The sequence below is a fragment of the Schistocerca cancellata genome, chromosome 2 (assembly GCF_023864275.1).
Source record: "Schistocerca cancellata isolate TAMUIC-IGC-003103 chromosome 2, iqSchCanc2.1, whole genome shotgun sequence".
NCBI lineage: Eukaryota > Metazoa > Arthropoda > Insecta > Orthoptera > Acrididae > Schistocerca > Schistocerca cancellata.
Genome location: NC_064627.1, coordinates 1,036,757,007 through 1,036,775,211, shown reverse-complemented (window position 1 = coordinate 1,036,775,211; position 18,205 = coordinate 1,036,757,007). Strand labels below are relative to the sequence as shown.

General features: G+C 42.8%; 1 protein-coding gene and 1 non-coding gene across 2 annotated transcripts in view; both read right to left on the bottom strand.

Moving 5' to 3' along the window:
• The window catches only part of LOC126160778 (uncharacterized), a 324,917-nt gene that overhangs the window by 19,280 nt on the left and 287,432 nt on the right, over positions 1-18,205 (bottom strand). The gene's annotated exons all lie outside the window — the stretch shown is intronic.
• Positions 2,020-2,092, bottom strand: Trnaa-cgc (transfer RNA alanine (anticodon CGC)). The gene has a single exon. It is a non-coding gene; the product is annotated as a tRNA-Ala (tRNA).

Below are 18,205 nucleotides of genomic sequence, written 5' to 3'. Positions count from 1 at the left end.
TATTGACAGAATTTCTGTAGACGCACTGAAATTGCAAAACCAATTATGTAAATACTTGGAGTTCAACTACTGTGTGAGACTAATGAATGTAAAACGAACTAAGGGTTAATAAATGAAAAAGAACTGCATTAGAACGCTGGAAAGATGTGTACAACACACTTGACGCCAGTGAAAAATGTAATATATTCTGTAAAATAATCCACAGGTCCCAAGAAAAGCATTTCATAATAAGTTTAAGAAGTTTGCAGTTACAGTTTCTTAAATTTATTTTTTGCAAGGATTAGTGGAGATACGGAGACGAACTGCCACTGCTGCTAAACACAGTAGTTCATTCTCCATAACAGATTTTTCTTGGCACAGTGGTGTTCGTAATACTGCTTGCAAATGCTCGGCAAATTGCTCGTGAGCGCTGTATTCATTCAGAAATATTAAACTCAATTTGTAAGAGGGCGTTTCACCCCGTTACGGCGATATGGGCACGTATAAAAAATATGTGTCTCTCACTTTGGTCTAACAACATATTCAAAGCCGATCAAACTCGAAGTACATCACTTGGGTAGGTTTACTTGTTAATAGACCTCAGCCGAAATTGTCATCAACGTACCTATTGAGACGCGCAGGCGACACCCTTGTCTAAGCTGGTGATAGGACCTATGCCGAAACGTGATACTCAAGTACTTACGTTTTGGTTGGTTACCGAAATATAATGCTCGACTACGAATCTTTCCAAAGTCGCATGTCACATCGTGTTCATTATGTACGTGCTTCAGATAGCAACGTTCTTTTTTGAAATTTTGTAAAGATTTAACTCGTAACAAGTACGAAATATTAAATCTAAATATTCTACAAAAACCACGAAAAAGTTCTGAACATCACGTACGGTGTAGGTCTCTGTAGTTTTTCTGCGTGTATCGAGATACTGTTCTTAATTTTAAATAGGGCCAAGGTTACATTTTTTCTCGAATTATGCGAATTTTTCGCTTCCAAAAATTTTCCTACTTGAGAACAGGCAGTGACATTGGTTTACGTAGGGAAAGTGTGGAGCCGGCAGTGTCAGTACAAATGTCATTGGCGTATTTCTGCCGGCAGTAATCCAGTCTGCTATGTTTCAGATGTCAACCAGATTAAATATGACTATAAGCATTTATCGTCAGACAAGGACAGGATCGAGATACAGTGGTTTGGGGATGATGACAGTAAACTCATGTTCGTATCTTACCCACCAGGTACACCTGTTCCGGACCTGATGGAGCATATCTGGGACTGTATCGTGTACTACTTCTGCACCAACAAACCACTTGCCCATAATTTACGAGAACCGTGTGACCTGTGCATGGATATCTGGCGCTAAATACAGGGTGTCTAATCCTTAACTCAACCACGCGGCGGGGATTTTGTTGCCCAGCCAGCAAGTGGAGGCGCTGGCGGAGGGTAAACTTCCCCTCTGCTGCGAGGCCTTCGTTTGCGCAGGTAGCGCGTATTTGTTATCCGACGCAATGCAGTGTACTGAGTGAACGTGTTTGAAGTGAAATGGCGAAATATAAATATTCTATTCGTCAAAGGATATTCATGTATGTTTCATACGTGCGTACACAATCAGCGTATGCAGTTAGGTCATTATTTCAAGAGGAATTTCGTATGTCCAAGTTCATAATCGGAGAATGATTCGCCGATTGATAAAATTCGCGAAACGAAACATAGGCAGCCACGTACAGTACTGACAGAAGAAAATCTTGATAACAGTGGGCATGCTCTGAACAGGCCTCCTAGAAAATCAGTTCGATATCTCTCTCAGCAACTGGGGATTTCGAACGATTCTGTTCAAACAGCTACCAAGTTACTGGAGGAGGAGGAGGAGGTTAGTGTTTAACGTCCCGTCGACAACGAGGTCATTAGAGACGGAGCGCAAGCTCGGGTTAGGGAAGGATGGGGAAGGAAATCGGCCGTGCCCTTTCAAAGGAACCATCCCGGCATTTGCCTGAAACGATTTAGGGAAATCACGGAAAACCTAAATCAGGATGGCAGGAGACGGGATTGAACCGTCGTCCTCCCGAATGCGAGTCCAGTGTGCTAACCACTGCGCCACCTCGCTCGGTACCAATTTACTGAAGATACAGTCCTATAAAATAACTGCGACACTAGAACTTCAACTGGATGACCCTGCAAAGTGATTGCGGTTTTGTGACTGGATTTTGAATAGGGTTCACGATGGAGAAATTGACCCTCACCTAACTTTCTTTTCGGACGAGTGATGGTTTCACCTAAATGGATACGTTAAGTAGCAAAATAACCGTTGCTGGAGTTCTGGAAAGCCTAGTGTAACACACCAAGCACTGCTGCACGATCAAAAATAAGTCTGGGTGCGCTGTTAGCGGTGAGAGAGTAATAGGCGCCATTTTTTACAGGAAACAATTAACATGGAAAACATTTTGCGGCCTTATTTTGGCCAATTAACTGAGAGAGAACGTCCGTTTGCAACCTTTTAGCAGGACCTTGTGACAGCACTTATGCCAACTTCTCATTATAGGAAATTCGTGACGCCTTTCAAGATAGGCTTATCTCTAAGTTACGGCCTCTTCGTCCCCCCGATTTTACCCTCTGCGATTTTTATCTTTGAGGTGGGTGGAGGGCATTAAAAGCGAAAGTGTACAAATAAAATTCACGCACTTTAGATGAATTTAAAACTAACGGTCGTCGAGAAATAGCTGCCAGTTCTCTGAGGGGCCTGCAAAGTGTAAAGAGCAGTTTCCTAAGCAGGTGGCAGAAATGATTGAACAACGAAGAGAAGCAGTTCCAGCATTTCCTTGCTTCATTTACGTGAGTAATTTACTTTTCTTTTCACGTGTTTATGGTGTGTATGGTAGAAGTGCCTGACGCGGCAAACCGTCCTGTATTCACTGTGGACTTCCTGTCAACGTCGCCGCTGGCACAGCAGCTGGCCTCGACAGCCGGCCGCACGCCACGAAAGCGGTTGCGTTAACGACTGATCAATCCGTACTAGAAAATGGTTCAAATGGCTCTGAGCACTATGGGACTTAACATCTGAGGTCATCAGTCCGCTTAGAACTTAGAACTACTTAAACCTAACCTAAGGACATTTCCCGAGGCAGGATTCGAACTTGCGACCATAGCAGTCGCGCGGTTCCAGACTGAAGCGCCTAGAACCACTCGACCACCGCGGCCGGCAATCCGTACTAAAGCTGCTGAAAAATTATCGATATATCGATCATACTCGAAAAATGTCGGTATGAGCAGGTGACTTTTTTACGCGATGAATCGATATATCGATATAAAATGACTGTATCGAGAGCCGATAATTTTATTTCACATTATATTTTTTTACAATTTACGGTAAATATTTGAAGCTGTCCTTTTGAAATTTCACTTTCACTGCGTGAAGGAGTCTTACTGCCTTTTGAGCTTTCATCACGTCCAATCTTTCTCCTGCACTGTGCGAAGCATGTATAAGTGGGAAGCCCAATTGCACTGCGGGGGATAGGGGGAGGGTGGAGGGGGAGGGGGGGCGATCTGAATTGAATGGCAAGATTTCCTATGTAAAGATATAGCACACCAGTTGCATTAAAAAACAATTTTTAAGCAACTAGTGTGCTACTTCCTCACATCGGCATTCTTCAAACACAGTTGCTGAAAATGATGAACAAAAATCTACATCATTATCATAGATAAGGACGAGACTTAAATGTGTCGGGGAAAATTTAATTGAAACAGCTAAACAATCTTAATGACAAGATGGTCTTTGCGGTGGGTGGAGACGTATGAGGGGAAATGCTGACGCAATCAGCGCTCAACGCTACCAACAGAAACTGCAACTTTTGGCTTCACCACGTAATTTTGACACTACAACTGCTACGTCGCTGGCGTTGGCAAAAGTGAGAAAACAGGGAAGTCGACATGAATTGTTGCGGACAAACCGAACGAAGGGTCCATCGAACACCTTTTATTATGCTGCTTACATTTAGTTACCGTTGTTAGCAAAGTGGTTATCGCCAAACTAGAACGTGCATCGTTTTACTTTCAATTCTCGCTCTAACGAGCATATGCAGGCTGCTAGCTTTTTGATGTACAGAATGTGTAATAATAAATCAACACTTACATACACAGTTCAATAACCGGCAGTATATTTACAATGTGCAACGGATATTTTTATAGCCATCTACGTCGATATTTTTTCCATCGGTATATAGATACGCACCTACTTTCCTTCGATATACATATCTAGAGTTGATAATGACATCTTTTTAAACATCGATATGTCGGAATCCAGATATTTTTAAAAATATCAACAGTCCTGCCCAGTATCACTGGAAACTAATTGACGAATTGCCAAACCTAAGCTACGCAGACTATTTACTGTATTACTGCCTTCCAAAGGTGGACCAACATGTTACTAAACAGTTGCTCATAATGCTTTGCCTTAGCAGTGTATGGTATTGTATATGTAGAGAATTCACCACCACCTCTGTTCCCGGACGTCACTACGAACTAGGCTGACTAAGTATCTGGGACTTTCCTTTGCCCTTCGTCAGTCCTGCTGTAGATTATAATCCCTCGGGTTTCCAGCCAGGTGGCAGCGTTGAGATAGCGCGACGTTTCGATGTCAAACTAATCATGTTCTGGCGGTATTCCAGCAGAGCCACCCGGCTGGAAAGCCGAGACATTTTCCGTGGTACAGCTAAGTTAGTATACGTTGGCAAAGTCTACATTCATAGCGTCGTTGTATTTTTGTACTTTTTTATGACTGATTCCTTTCTCTGAATAAACATAGAGCCACTATTTTAAAAATTGTGAAGCGTGATCTTAAATATTTTACCGACTAATTCCACTTTGCTGTTAAAAGCCAGCATTATCTGTTTGCGGTACAGCTGGCTGTTCTGCAGTGGCCAGAGGAGCTACTGAGTGTATGTGCTGAAAACTTTGACGATCTTTGACTATCCATAGCAATAGACTTTTGTTGGCGGTGCGCTGTTTGACCGTTACTGGGAGAGCGCAGGTTCGTGCTGGAGACTCCACGGGGAACACGTCGCCTTCGTTAGCACAGGAGAGGAGAGGCCGGACGAGGGCTCTTCTGCCGCTGGCTCGCGAGCCTCGCCGCCAGGCGGCCGTTCTGTTAGCAGCCTAGCAACGGCACAGGCTGTCTCGAAAGTCGCATCACATCTTTACGCAATATACGAGGGCAGTTCAATAAGTAATGCAACACATTTTTTTTCTCGGCCAATTTTGGTTGAAAAAACCGGAAATTTCTTGTGGAATATTTTCAAACATTCCCGCTTCGTCTCGTATAGTTTCATTGACTTCCGGCTGCTGGCAGCGCTGTACGGAGCTGTTAAAATGGCGTCTGTAACGGATGTGCGTTGCAAACAACGGGCAGTGATCGAGTTTCTTTTGGCGGAAAACCAGGGCATCTCAGATATTCATTGGCGCTTGCAGAATGTCTACGGTGATCTGGCAGTGGACAAAAGCACGGTGAGTCGTTGGGCAAAGCGTGTGTCATCATCGCCGCAAGGTCAAGCAAGACTGTCTGATCTCCCGCGTGCGGGCCGGCCGTGCACAGCTGTGATTCCTGCAATGGCGGAGCGTGCGAACACACTCGTTCGAGATGATCGACGGATCACCATCAAACAACTCAGTGCTCAACTTGACATCTCTGTTGGTAGTGCTGTCACAATTGTTCACCAGTTGGGATATTCAAAGGTTTGTTCCCGCTGGGTCCCTCGTTGTCTAACCGAACACCATAAAGAGCAAAGGAGAACCATCTGTGCGGAATTGCTTGCTCGTCATGTGGCTGAGGGAGACAATTTCTTGTCAAAGATTGTCACAGGCGATGAAACATGGGTTCATCACTTCGAACCTGAAACAAAACGGCAATCAATGGAGTGGCGCCACACCCACTCCCCTACCAAGAAAAAGTTTAAAGCCATACCCTCAGCCGGTAAAGTCATGGTTACAGTCTTCTGGGACGCTGAAGGGGTTATTCTGTTCGATGTTCTTCTCCATGGTCAAACGATCAACTCTGAAGTGTATTGTGCTACTCTTCAGAAATTGAAGAAACGGCTTCAGCGTGTTCGTAGGCACAAAAATCTGAACGAACTTCTCCTTCTTCATGACAACGCAAGACCTCACACAAGTCTTCGCACCCGAGAGGAGCTCACAAAACTTCAGTGGACTGTTCTTCCTCATGCACCCTACAGCCCCGATCTCGCACCGTCGGATTTCCATATGTTTGGCCCAATGAAGGACGCAATCCGTGGGAGGCACTACGCAGATGATGAAGAAGTTATTGATGCAGTACGACGTTGGCTCCGACATCGACCAGTGGAATGGTACCGTGCAGGCATACAGGCCCTCATTTCAAGGTGGCGTAAGGCCGTAGCATTGAATGGAGATTACGTTGAAAAATAGTGTTGTGTAGCTAAAAGATTGGGGAATAACCTGGTGTATTTCAATGCTGAATAAAACAACCCCTGTTTCAGAAAAAAATGTGTTGCATTACTTATTGAACTGCCCTTGTAGCATTTTCGGCGAAATTAACAGCAAAGTCGACAACATTAAGAGTGCAAGAAGAGTTCCACTGTTAAATGTAGAGAAAAGACTGCATAGGCGAAGTGCACTGGAAGCCTCTACGATGGAGACGAACTGTCTCATAACGTGACAGAAGAAACGGGAAGCTAAGAAAACAGAAAGAATGGAGTAATAGAGGCAGAGCTTAACAGAGCTTTGGAAGAGTTGCCATCAATTTAGGCGGTAGGCACACACGGGGCGAATCACCTAAAACCTGCATCGCAGTACGATAGCACACACTAAAGAGCAACACACGTGCAGACACTGGTTATGTGGAGTCTGACCAGTAACGAGACAATTGAACATCACAGGTTATGTTCAAAGTGATCACCGGCAGCGGCAATGCAAGCTTGCAGTCTGGTATGGAACGACTGCTGCACACGTGCTAGCATTTCAGCGGAGATGTCCGAGCAGGCTGCAGTAATAAGTCGCTGAATATCACCGGGTGTAGTTCTAATCTCCTTGTAGACAGCGTCTTTCAGACGTCCCCACGGAAAAAGGTCTACAGGCGTCAAATCCTTTGCATGCAATCCAACGATTTGGAAACAAACGCTAAAATATACAGGGTGATTCAAAAAGAATACCACAACTTTACAAATGTGTATTTAATTAAAGAAACATAATATAACCTTCTGTTATACATCATTACAAAGAGTATTTAAAAAGGTTTTTTTTTCACTCAAAAACAAGTTCAGAGATGTTCAATATGGCCCCTCCAGACATTCGAGCAATATCAACCCGATACTCCAACTCGTTCCACACTCTCTGTAGCATATCAGGCGTAACAGTTTGGATAGCTGCTGTTATTTCTCGTTTCAAATCATCAATGGTGGCTGGGAGAGGTGGCCGAAACACCATATCCTTAACATACCCCCATAAGAAAAAATCGCAGGGGGTAAGATCAGAGCTTCTTGGAGGCCAGTGATGAAGTGCTCTGTCACGAGCTGCCTGGCGGCCGATCCATCGCCTCGGGTAGTTGACGTTCAGGTAGTTACGGACAGATAAGTGCCAATGTGGTGGCGCTCCATCCTGCTGAAATGTGAATTGTTGTGCTTCTTGTTCGAGCTGAGGGAACAGCCGATTTTCCTGGGCTGCGAACAAATGCTTGCTGGATGCGTGCTACATTTTCATCACTCGTTCTCGGCCGTCCAGAACTTTTCCCTTTGCACAAACACCCATTCTCTGTAAACTGTTTGTACCAACGTTTAATACACCACCTATCAGGAGGTTTAACACCATACTCCGTTCGAAATGCACGCTGAACAACTGTCGTCGATTCACTTCTGCCGTACTCAATAACACAAAAAGCTTTCTGTTGAGCGGTCGCCATCTTAGCATCAACTGACGCTGACGCCTAGTCAACAGCGCCTCAAGCGAACAAATGTACAACTAAATGAAACTTTATAGCTCCCTTAATTCGCCGACAGTTAGTGCTTAGCTCTGCCTTTTGTCGTTGCAGAGTTTTAAATTCCTAAAGTTGTGGTATTCTTTTTGAATCACCCTGTATTTCGATTCTAACGGCGTTGACACGATTTTGTGTTTCTCCTGCGACATCAATCTGAAGGTGACACAAACAATTTCACGATAGAGGATGTACTTGGCACTCTAAAAAGGATGCTCTGGGATGCTAAAATAAGCCGACAAAGTTCGTGAACGATTCCTATGGAGCATGTCCGTATCACCACGGACCCACTCAATGGTACCAACAGCAAGGCTGATGAAGACTATATGGACTCAAGTGCAGTCGATCTCGTACAAACTGCAACAGGCGCACAATCTGCAACTCAGTGATCCCGCAATATTTATAGCAAGTATATTAGCATTATTGAACAAAATGAGGGTTTACAAGAGTGAATAACCAGTAATGAAGCAACGCTGGATGATTAGCCGTTCATTTTTGATTCTCTATCTGCAACCGCGTTTACAACAATGACAGATTGCAGTTCTACCTATTTTCACAAAACACAAATTCTCCTTACGCCAGTTTTCACGCCCCAACGTGTTTCCGTTCATCAGCGTCATATTTTAATTGTGTTCTTGTATTATTGAGCTCTTAATCACTAGTCGGTTAGAATTTTTAGAACCTTCGTTAACTGTCTGGATATCGTTTCTTGGTTTGAGTAACGTAACTCCCAAGTTTGTTAAGTACTACGCTCAAACAAAAAGTTTGAAACCTTACTGTATGCGTGACTACGCGATATCACTTTGCAATGATTTGCAGAAAAGAGATTTAGATGCAGAGGTTTGTGACACTTTATTACTTCAGAAGTCTTCAGAGTTTACACAATATTTATCAAATAGTTATTGTTATATCGCATTACGTGTATTTTTGTGAATCGTCAGAGACTGTCCCCGTTACATCTGAAGACTGATTTAAAAGATGCACTGTCTTTGGCATATGTAAGAACATTAACAGAAAACAGCAGCAAGATAATTTGGAGGGAAAGAACGGCATGCCGATTTGATCGACAGTGTACTCCAGTAGCTCGCTTTATCTGTTATACACGACGAGCAACGACACATGAGGTCACAACTTAGTCTGTAAACCAGGCTGCGAAATTACAGTGTTCTAAGAGATACCTGAGAGAGATAATGGAAACGCTGTAAAGTTTAATTGTATCATTACTTAGTATATCCTTCCTAGAACCTTCCGTGGGTCTTTACGTGGCAGTCTGGAATGCGTAGGAGTGCTCTTCGTAGAGTCGCACATAATTCTGTTTATTAATGTACTTCTCATTGTTTACTTCAAGAGATAGGGCGGGCATTGTAATGTCTCAGTTATCTTCAGCCAAACGTTAGGCGAGATCGGCAATGGAACAAAGGTGTTCCCAATTTAAAATTAATGCGAGGGGAGATCAGTTCCGGCATAGACCTTACAATCAAAGGAAACCTCGTGGAAATGTTCGTTGGAATCATGGGATTGGAACTATTTTTAATCTCTTTCTGAGACAATGTTGACCACTGTCCCATGAAAGATTAAAAATGCATATGTGTGCGGCTTTTTTCCGTTGCCTATTGATGAGAGCTAATCGGGTTGTTGTAAGACTTTGTTTTACTCAGCCATATATCCCAGTTGGCTGGCAGTGTGATAGAATAGTTCGTATTAGATATTTATTTACACATCTTTCATTCCCAACTCATGAGAAGTGGTTGGACTGTTGTAAAACTGTTCCCTTCAGCTAAGTATATATGCCAGTCGGTTTGGAGAGGAACGGAGGGGTTGCCAATAATTGGGAATATTTGGGAGGAGAAATTCCAGTTCTGCCGTTAGCTTGGTATTCACAAGAAATCTCCTGCAAATCTTGGTCGGAACCGGGCTATTGAAACTATTTTGATATATTTGTGGAAGACTGTACTACGCAAAAAATAAAATTTAGTCTCTCAGGAGGGCGCATTGGCTTCAAACATGGACTAATCATTGGATATCCCTAGTGTAACAAATCCGTGAGGGACATTTGAACCCTTATTAAGGGGCTCCGGAAAGGCTCAAAATCATGAAAAGTTCAATTTTTACTTTTTTGCGTTTTCTGAATCTGCAGACTATTACCTTTTAATAGATATATAATTTATTCAATTCCGAAGACTACAACTATTTTTAAATTTTTTTTTAAATGTGTTCTACATGGGCGTGACCCACTGTGGCGCTGTGCGATATGTTAATTACCTTGGTGACGGTGATTCTAAAAGTTTCAAACATGTTCAAGGACTGAAGCCCTATGGTGATGATGTTGTAGTGCAGAAATTTGAGTGTATTGGACACGTACAGAAGCGAATGGGAACAAGACTTCGGCGACTGAAAGCTTCGTACAAAAAACAAAAACTCAGTGATGGTAAAGGGTTGGACGGGAAGGAAAGGTTAACTGACAGTGTAATTGACAAAATACAGAACTATTATGGAATGGCTATTAGGCGAAATACACAAAGTGGCGACGAAATGAAGAAGGCTGTTTGGGCTCTTTTTTTTTTTTCATACTTCTTCAACCGATGAAAATCCCCAACATAGCTTGTGTCCCAAAGAAGAAGACAGTTGGTGTAAATATAACAAAGGATTGCTAACTGGTGAAGTGTACACTCATAAGCATAGTCTGCCTCATGCAATAATGGAGGTGATAAAACCTATTTTCAGAGACTTAGCAGCACCTGAACTGTTGAAAAAGTGTATTCACGGAAAAACTCAAAACCCCAATGAAAGTGTAAATGGTGTTATATGGTCGAGAATCCCCACGACTGTATTTGTTGGAATAGAAACACTTCACTTTGGTGTGTATGATGCTGTTGCGACTTTCAATGATGGCAACATTGTAAGATGCAAGGTATTTAGAAGTATGGGAATGAAGATAGGTTCTAACATGGTACGAGCGATGCTTGCTTTAGACAAGGAACGCCTTCGGGCTGCAGACAGGGCTGTAAAGAGTCTAGAAATACAGGCAAGAGTAAACAGGAGGAGGAACAAGAGGAAGCTGGAGGAGGAGTTTGCAGAGGATGAAGATAATCCATCCTATGGACCTGGAATGCACTAAAAAGTTAATCCAATCTTTGTCGCTCGATTCCCAAAACTTTTATTTTCTCATACTAATTACATGTTTTCTAAGGATCTTCCAAACATATTTGTTTCAAACTTTCAGTAAATGTTACACAGTACCTTCTGCATAATTTAACACAGCCTTTTTTCAAAAAACTGTATATTTTTGAATATATAAATAAAAAATTGCAAACAAATGTTGTGAATTTTCATTACAATTGAAAAAAATCATCTTTAATAACTGAACTAAAATTTTGCAAAATCCCTGTGTTAAGTTGTAGCCCATATTCCAATAAATAATCTGTAAAAAGTTCAACTTCCTACCTCAAATACTTTGTGAGGAAAGATGTAATTTATAAGCGTTATTTTAACATTGCAAGTATAGGGCGTTCCGGAGCCCCGTAAGTAGACTGTTGATTATCTGACTATGGACACGCGAACAGCTAAACGAAGAGTACGCAGAGTTCATGTAATGTGCGACAGGGACTGTTGAGCATTGCAAAGGATGGTTGTAAAAATCGCATGAAGCCAGAGGAAGTAGTCACTCGTGAGTTCCAAAATGCTACCAGCGGTCCAACTAGCACAACTGGAGTTTAAAAGGATGGGGTACAATGGCCGAGCACTCCTCATAAGCCACACATTTCTGGAATCATTGGTAAGTATCGCTTGAGGTGACGTAAAGAGCGACGCCACTGGACAGTGGATGACTGGAAACGGGTAAGTGGGAGTGATGAATCACGCTTCAGCCTGTGGCAACCTGACGGAAGGATTTTGGTGTGATGACTGTCTGGAGAACGTTACGTGCTATCGTGTCGAGCCAACTGTAAAGTACAGAGGAGGTCGTACTATGGTATGGAGGTGGTTTTCGTGGTTAGGGTATAGTCACCTTATTGCGCTTAAGAAAACTAGGTCTGTTCAAAACGAGTCTTGTTCAAAAAATTCCAGGATTTTCTCAATTTTGCTCCAATGGTGTGTTGGAGCGAAATGCGGTTGGCATCCCTGCGCACGTCTGTGTTTAATGTGTAACTGGCGGAAGTTTGTTGTATGTCTGTCAGTTACTGTTCAGAGCTGTATGGAGTAGAAAGATGTGTCTCACTGTTTGGGAATATCGACTTCACGAAGTTAGAGGAGCAACACGCCTGCATTAAATTTTGCTTGACGCTCAAAAAAACCTTTACAGAGACAAACCAACTGACGCAGGAAGTCTATGGTGAAGAGTGCTTAAGCCGTACTCGGTGTTACAAATGGTTCACACAGTTTAAAAATAGCCGGATAGAAGTTAAAGATGACCCTCGTTCAGGACGCCCTTCGACGTCTACCCACGACCCTCATTTCAGAAAACGTCAACAAAATTGTGTGTGCCAATCGATGGCTGACTGTCCGAGAGATCACAGAAGAATGTAACGTTTCAGCTGGATCATGTCATAAAATCCTGAGGCAGCATCTTGGAACCACCAGGTTCCTCCCATGGGTCATGAATGGAGACCAGAGAAGCCTTTGTCTCGCAATCTCTGAAGAGACTCTGGATCTCTCGAATGGGAGCGAGATGTTCCTTAAGAGAATCATAGCTGGTGATGAGATGTGGGTCTACGGTTATGTCCAAATGTGTTCAAATGTGTGTGAAATCTTATGGGACTTACCTGCTAAGGTCATCAGTCCCTAAGCTTACCCACTACTTAACCTAAATTATCCTAAGGACAAACACACACACCCATGCCCGCGGGAAGACTCGAACCTCCGCCGGGACCAGCCGCACAGTCCATGACTGCAGCGCCTCAGTCCGCTCGGCTAATCCCGCGCGGCTCTACGGTTATGATATTGTTACCAAGGCTCAATCTTCACAATGGGTCGGGAAAGGTTTTCAAGACCAAAAACAGCTTGTCAGGCGTGTCAAATGTCAAAGCCATGCTGACTTTTTTCTTTGAAGAACTAGTTCATCATGAAGCCGTGTCACATGGACAAATTGTTAATCGATGGTACTATCGGGGCGTGTTGAGACGCCTGCGAGAAAATATGAGAAGGGAACGGCCTGAAATGCGGCGAGACAATTCATGGCTCTTGCATCACGATAACGCACCCGCACATTTATCCCTGTTGGTGCGTGTCTATTGCACAAAAAACGAAATCAGTGTGCTGCTTCATCCTCCGTTCTCTACAGACCTGGCGCCTGCGGACATTTTTTTATTTCCGAAGCTGAAAAACCTGTTGAAAGGACACGCAAATTTACAGCGATAGACAAATAAAAGAAAATTCGTAGACAATGCTTCGTGTGATCCAGCAAGTGGCGTACCAAGACTGCTTCCGGAAGTGGAAACGGCATTGGGAGCGGTGTAACAGCTGTGGAGGAGAGTATTTCGAAAGAGACCATGCACAATAAGTAAGAGGTAACCGTAGAATAATTTTGTGGACAAAGTTCCTGGATTTTTTGAACAGACCTCGTATATTAACACATTTGCAGTATTTTATACTGCGTACGGTTGAGCAACAGCTCTGAGACGATGATTCTTTGCATAAGCTTAACAATGCACCCTGCCATAAATCAGAATCTGTGAGGCAACGGTTTGTACACAATAACTTTCCTGCCGTGGGCTGACCTGCCAGAGTTCCGACATGAACCCAATGGAACATCGCTGCGATGAGTTAGAGCGTCGACTTCGCTCCAGATCCCGGTGTCCAAAACCACAACCTCCCCTGGTTTCGCCTCTTGAGAAAGAATGGGTTGCTATTCCGCCACAGGCAACCAGACAGCTAACTGAAAGTGTCCCCAGCAGAGCTCTAGCTATCATAAAGGCGAAGGGTGGACACACCCCACATTAACGTTCATTAATACTTTTGATACGAAAGAGTATATCGAATTCGAACTGTGGCTGTACGATCTTCAGTATCGTGGGTTGATTACAATTGGAACATTAATAATTTCAGTCAGACCACGAGAACAAACATTAGCAATGATTATGGCTGCTTGCGAAGTACGCTATAATTATTTATCTATCACAGCGACCAGTTCTCCACATCTTTCTAACTCCGTTTACTAAAGGCAAAGTTATTGCAAACGCAAGTTCGCTGAGAAATACTGATCAGAGTATTGTTGCCTATATTTGAACCAAAATGAAAAAGACCATTGTTAAGATAGTGTGTGCTGAAGTCCAATAAAAAAATAACATTTAGTGGCAGAAATTGTGAATGCCCCAACGACCCTTTCATTAACCACAAACGAGCAATTTGTATTTCATCCAAGCATATTCAGTGTAAGATCAGAATATGGTTGCACATGTGTACTCTAAGTAACTAACCCCAACATCTCCGATCCCAGACAAATTTGACGATAAAGTCTCAGAACGATTACATGTAGTATTCACGCAATAGTTCTTCAGATCAGTCCCCAAAAGTTCTCGTTTCCGACAGCAGGTGTTTGTTAGCTCTCTTCTATACAGGGTGGTCCATTGATCGTGACCGGGCCAAATATCTCACGAAATAAGCGTGTAACGAAAAAACTACAATGAATGAAACTTGTCTAGTTTGAAGGGGGGAACCAGGTGGCGCTATGGTTGGCCCGCTAGGTGGCGCTGCCATAGGTCAAACGGATATCAACTGCGTTTTTTTAAAAATAGGGACCCCATTTTTTTAATTACATATTCGTGTAGTACTTAAAGAAATACGAATGTTTTAGTTGGACCACTTTTTTCGCTTTGTGGTAGATGGCGCTGTAATAGTCACAAACAAATGGCTCACAATTTTAGACGAAGAGTTGGTAACATGTAGGTTTTTTAAATTAAAATACAGAACTTAGGTACATATGAACATTTTATTTCGGTTGTTCCAATGTGATACATGTAGCTTTGTGAACTTATCATTTCTGAGAACGCAGGTTGTTACACCGTGATTACCAGTAAATACCACATTAATGCAATAAATGCTCAAAATGATGTCCGTCAACCTTAGTGCATTTGGCAATACGTGTAACGACATTCCTCTCAACAGCGAGTAGTTCGCCTTCCGTAAATGTTCGCACATGCATTGACAATGCGCTGACGCATGTTGTCAGGCGTTGTCGGTGGATCACGATAGCAAATATCATTCAACTTTCCCCCCAGAAAGAAATCCGGTGACGTCAGATCCGGTGAATGTGCGGGCCATGGTATGGTGCTTCGACAAGCAATCCACGTGTCTTGAAATATGCTATTCAATACCGCTTCAACCGCACACGAGCTATGTGCCGGACATCCATCATGTTGGAAGTACATCGCCATTCTGTCATGCAGTGAAACATCTTGTAGTAACATCGGTAGAACATTAGGTAGGAAATTAGCATACATTGCACCATTTAGATTGCCATCGATAAAATGGGGGCCAGTTACCTTCCTCCCATAATGCCGCACCATACATTAACCCGCCAAGGTCACTGATGTTCCACTTGTCGCAGCCATCGTGGATTTTCCGTTGCTCAATAGTGCATATTATACCGGTTTACGTTACCGCTGCTAGTGAATGACGCTTCGTCGGTAAATAGAACGCGTGCAAAAAATCTGTCATCGTCCCGTAATTTCTCTTGTGCCCAGTGGCAGGACTGCACACGAGTTTCGAAGTCGTCGCCAGGCAATTCCTGTGCATAGAAATATGGTACGGGTGCAATCGATGTTGATGTAGCATTCTCAACACCGACGTTTTTGAGATTCCCGATTCGCGCGTAGTTTGTCTGCTACTGATGTGCGGATTAGCGGCGACAGCAGCTAAAATACCTACATGGGCATCATCATTTGTTGCAGGTCGTGGTTGACGTTTCACATGTGGCTGAACACTTCCTGTTTCCTTAAATAACGTAACTATCCGGCGAACGGTCCGGACACTTGGATGATGTCGTCCAGGAAAGCGAGCAGCATACATAGCACACGCCCGTTGGGCATTTTGATCACAATATCCATGCATCAACACGATATCGACCTTTTCCGCAATTGGTAAACGGTCCATTTTAACACGGGTAATGTATCACGAAGCAAATACCGTCCGCACTGGCGGAATGTTACGTGATACCACGTACTTATACGTTTGTGACTATTACAGCGCCATGTATCACAAAGCGAAAAAAGTGGTCCACCTAAAACATTCGTATTTCTTTACGTACTACACGAATATGTAATAAAAAATGGTGGTCGCTACGGTCGCAGGTTCGAATCCTGCCTCGGGCATGGATGTGTCTGATGTCCTTAGGTTAGTTAGGTTTAAGTAGTTCTAAGTTCTAGGGGACTGATGACCTCAGAAGTTAAGTCCCATAGTACTCAGAGCCAAATGGGGGTTCCTATTTTAAAAAAACGCAATTGGTACCCGTTTGACCTATGGCAGCGCCATCTAGCGGGCCAACCATAGCGCCATATGGTCCCCCCCCTTCAAGCTAGACGAGCTTCGTTGTTTGTAGTTTTTTCGTTTGATGCTTATTTCGTGAGATATTTGGCCCGGTCACTATCAATGGACCACCCCGTACATACCGCCACGTGTTACCAAAGTGTTTTGAACGGCAGCACCATTAGAAGTGAATAGGAGAATCGCTTCAGTGTTTGCAGCACACAGGTGAAGAATCAGTTGACCTGTTTGCTGTTTCGAGAAGCGCGCAGATTATATGTTCTGGCTGCCATATAACAGCACAGGCTCATATCTCCTTCTGCTACCGGCTTTTCACAAAACAGGTTCTCTCTGCGACAGACGCGTAAACTTCCGTACTTACGGATCATTATTTTAGATTTTTACTACAAAATTCGAGTTATATACTGAACATGATCCGTTACTGGTGTTTAAAGCTGAAGGGCACAGCAGGCCGTAACACGGTTATAAGGTCGCTTTTCACTTTGCTGATGGTTTTCACAGTAATAGGGGCCTCCAGTCCAAAAGTTCAAAGAAAGGCAGCACGTTTTGTATTATCGCGAAATAAGGGAGAGAGCGTCACAGAAATGATACAGGATTTGGGCTGGAAATCATTAAAAGAAAGCCGTTTTTCGTTGTGACGGAATCCTCTCACGAAATTCGAATCACCAACCTTCTCCTCCGAATGCGAAAATATTTTGTTGACACCGACCTACATAGAGAGGAACGATCAACACGATAAAATAAGGGAAATTAGAGCTCGTACAGAAAGATATAGATGTGCATTCCTTGCACGCGCTACATGAGATTGGAATAATAGAGAATTGAGAAGGTGGTTCGATGAACCCTCTGCCAAGCACTTGAACGTGATTTGCAGAGTATCCATGTAGATGTGGATGTAGAATAAGACTTAGTAATACTCACTACTGTTCAATATAAGTTTGAAATAATTTTAAGTTGTGTTATTCTATTGATTAACTTTTAAAAATAAAACTTGTTTTACAACGTTAGTTTATGAAAAAGAGTTGTAATTTTCAGCCTCATTGAGAATTATCAGTAATTTCGTGTTCCCATAAAAACATATTAAAATCCATTTTACCCATTTAAAATACATGGGGCCAAGCCCACTGTCATTACCCCATTAGTTCGAGGAATGTGATTGTGATATATTTTGGTGTTAAATTGTTTTCAGAATTATTTTATGTTATAACATTCTGAAGCGTACACACAAATCTCGACTTTAAGAATATGATCTTTGATAGGGAGTAATCATAAATAGAAATATGATCATTAGTGCTTATACTACACCATTCCTTCATTCTCCCCTAAATCATGGAAGAAATAACATTTTTATGGTTATTCCAACTGTTTTCCTCGCTCACAAAGACCGGTTGTTCTGCGCCAGTCCCTTGTACTGGCATCGACATGATAGTGCAGAATTCCATCATCTTTTCGTTTGATACTTTCGTGGTTAGACTTCTGGTTATTATTTCGCACATTCTGAGCAATTTTGTGCAAGTAGAAGAAAATAAATTTTGTATCTTGCTTAATACGTTTGTAATCAGCAAACAACCTGCTGAATACAAGCTGGCAGTATTGTCCACAGCATTCTGGATGTTCCTAAAATTTTAATGAAATGTTTACTTGCAATGTAATCGACTCTTTGTTCACTTAAAGCGAGTCACAATTTTCATTTGACTAACCGTCTTATCAACTAAATAGCGAAATACTCGTTCTTTTGTGTCCTCT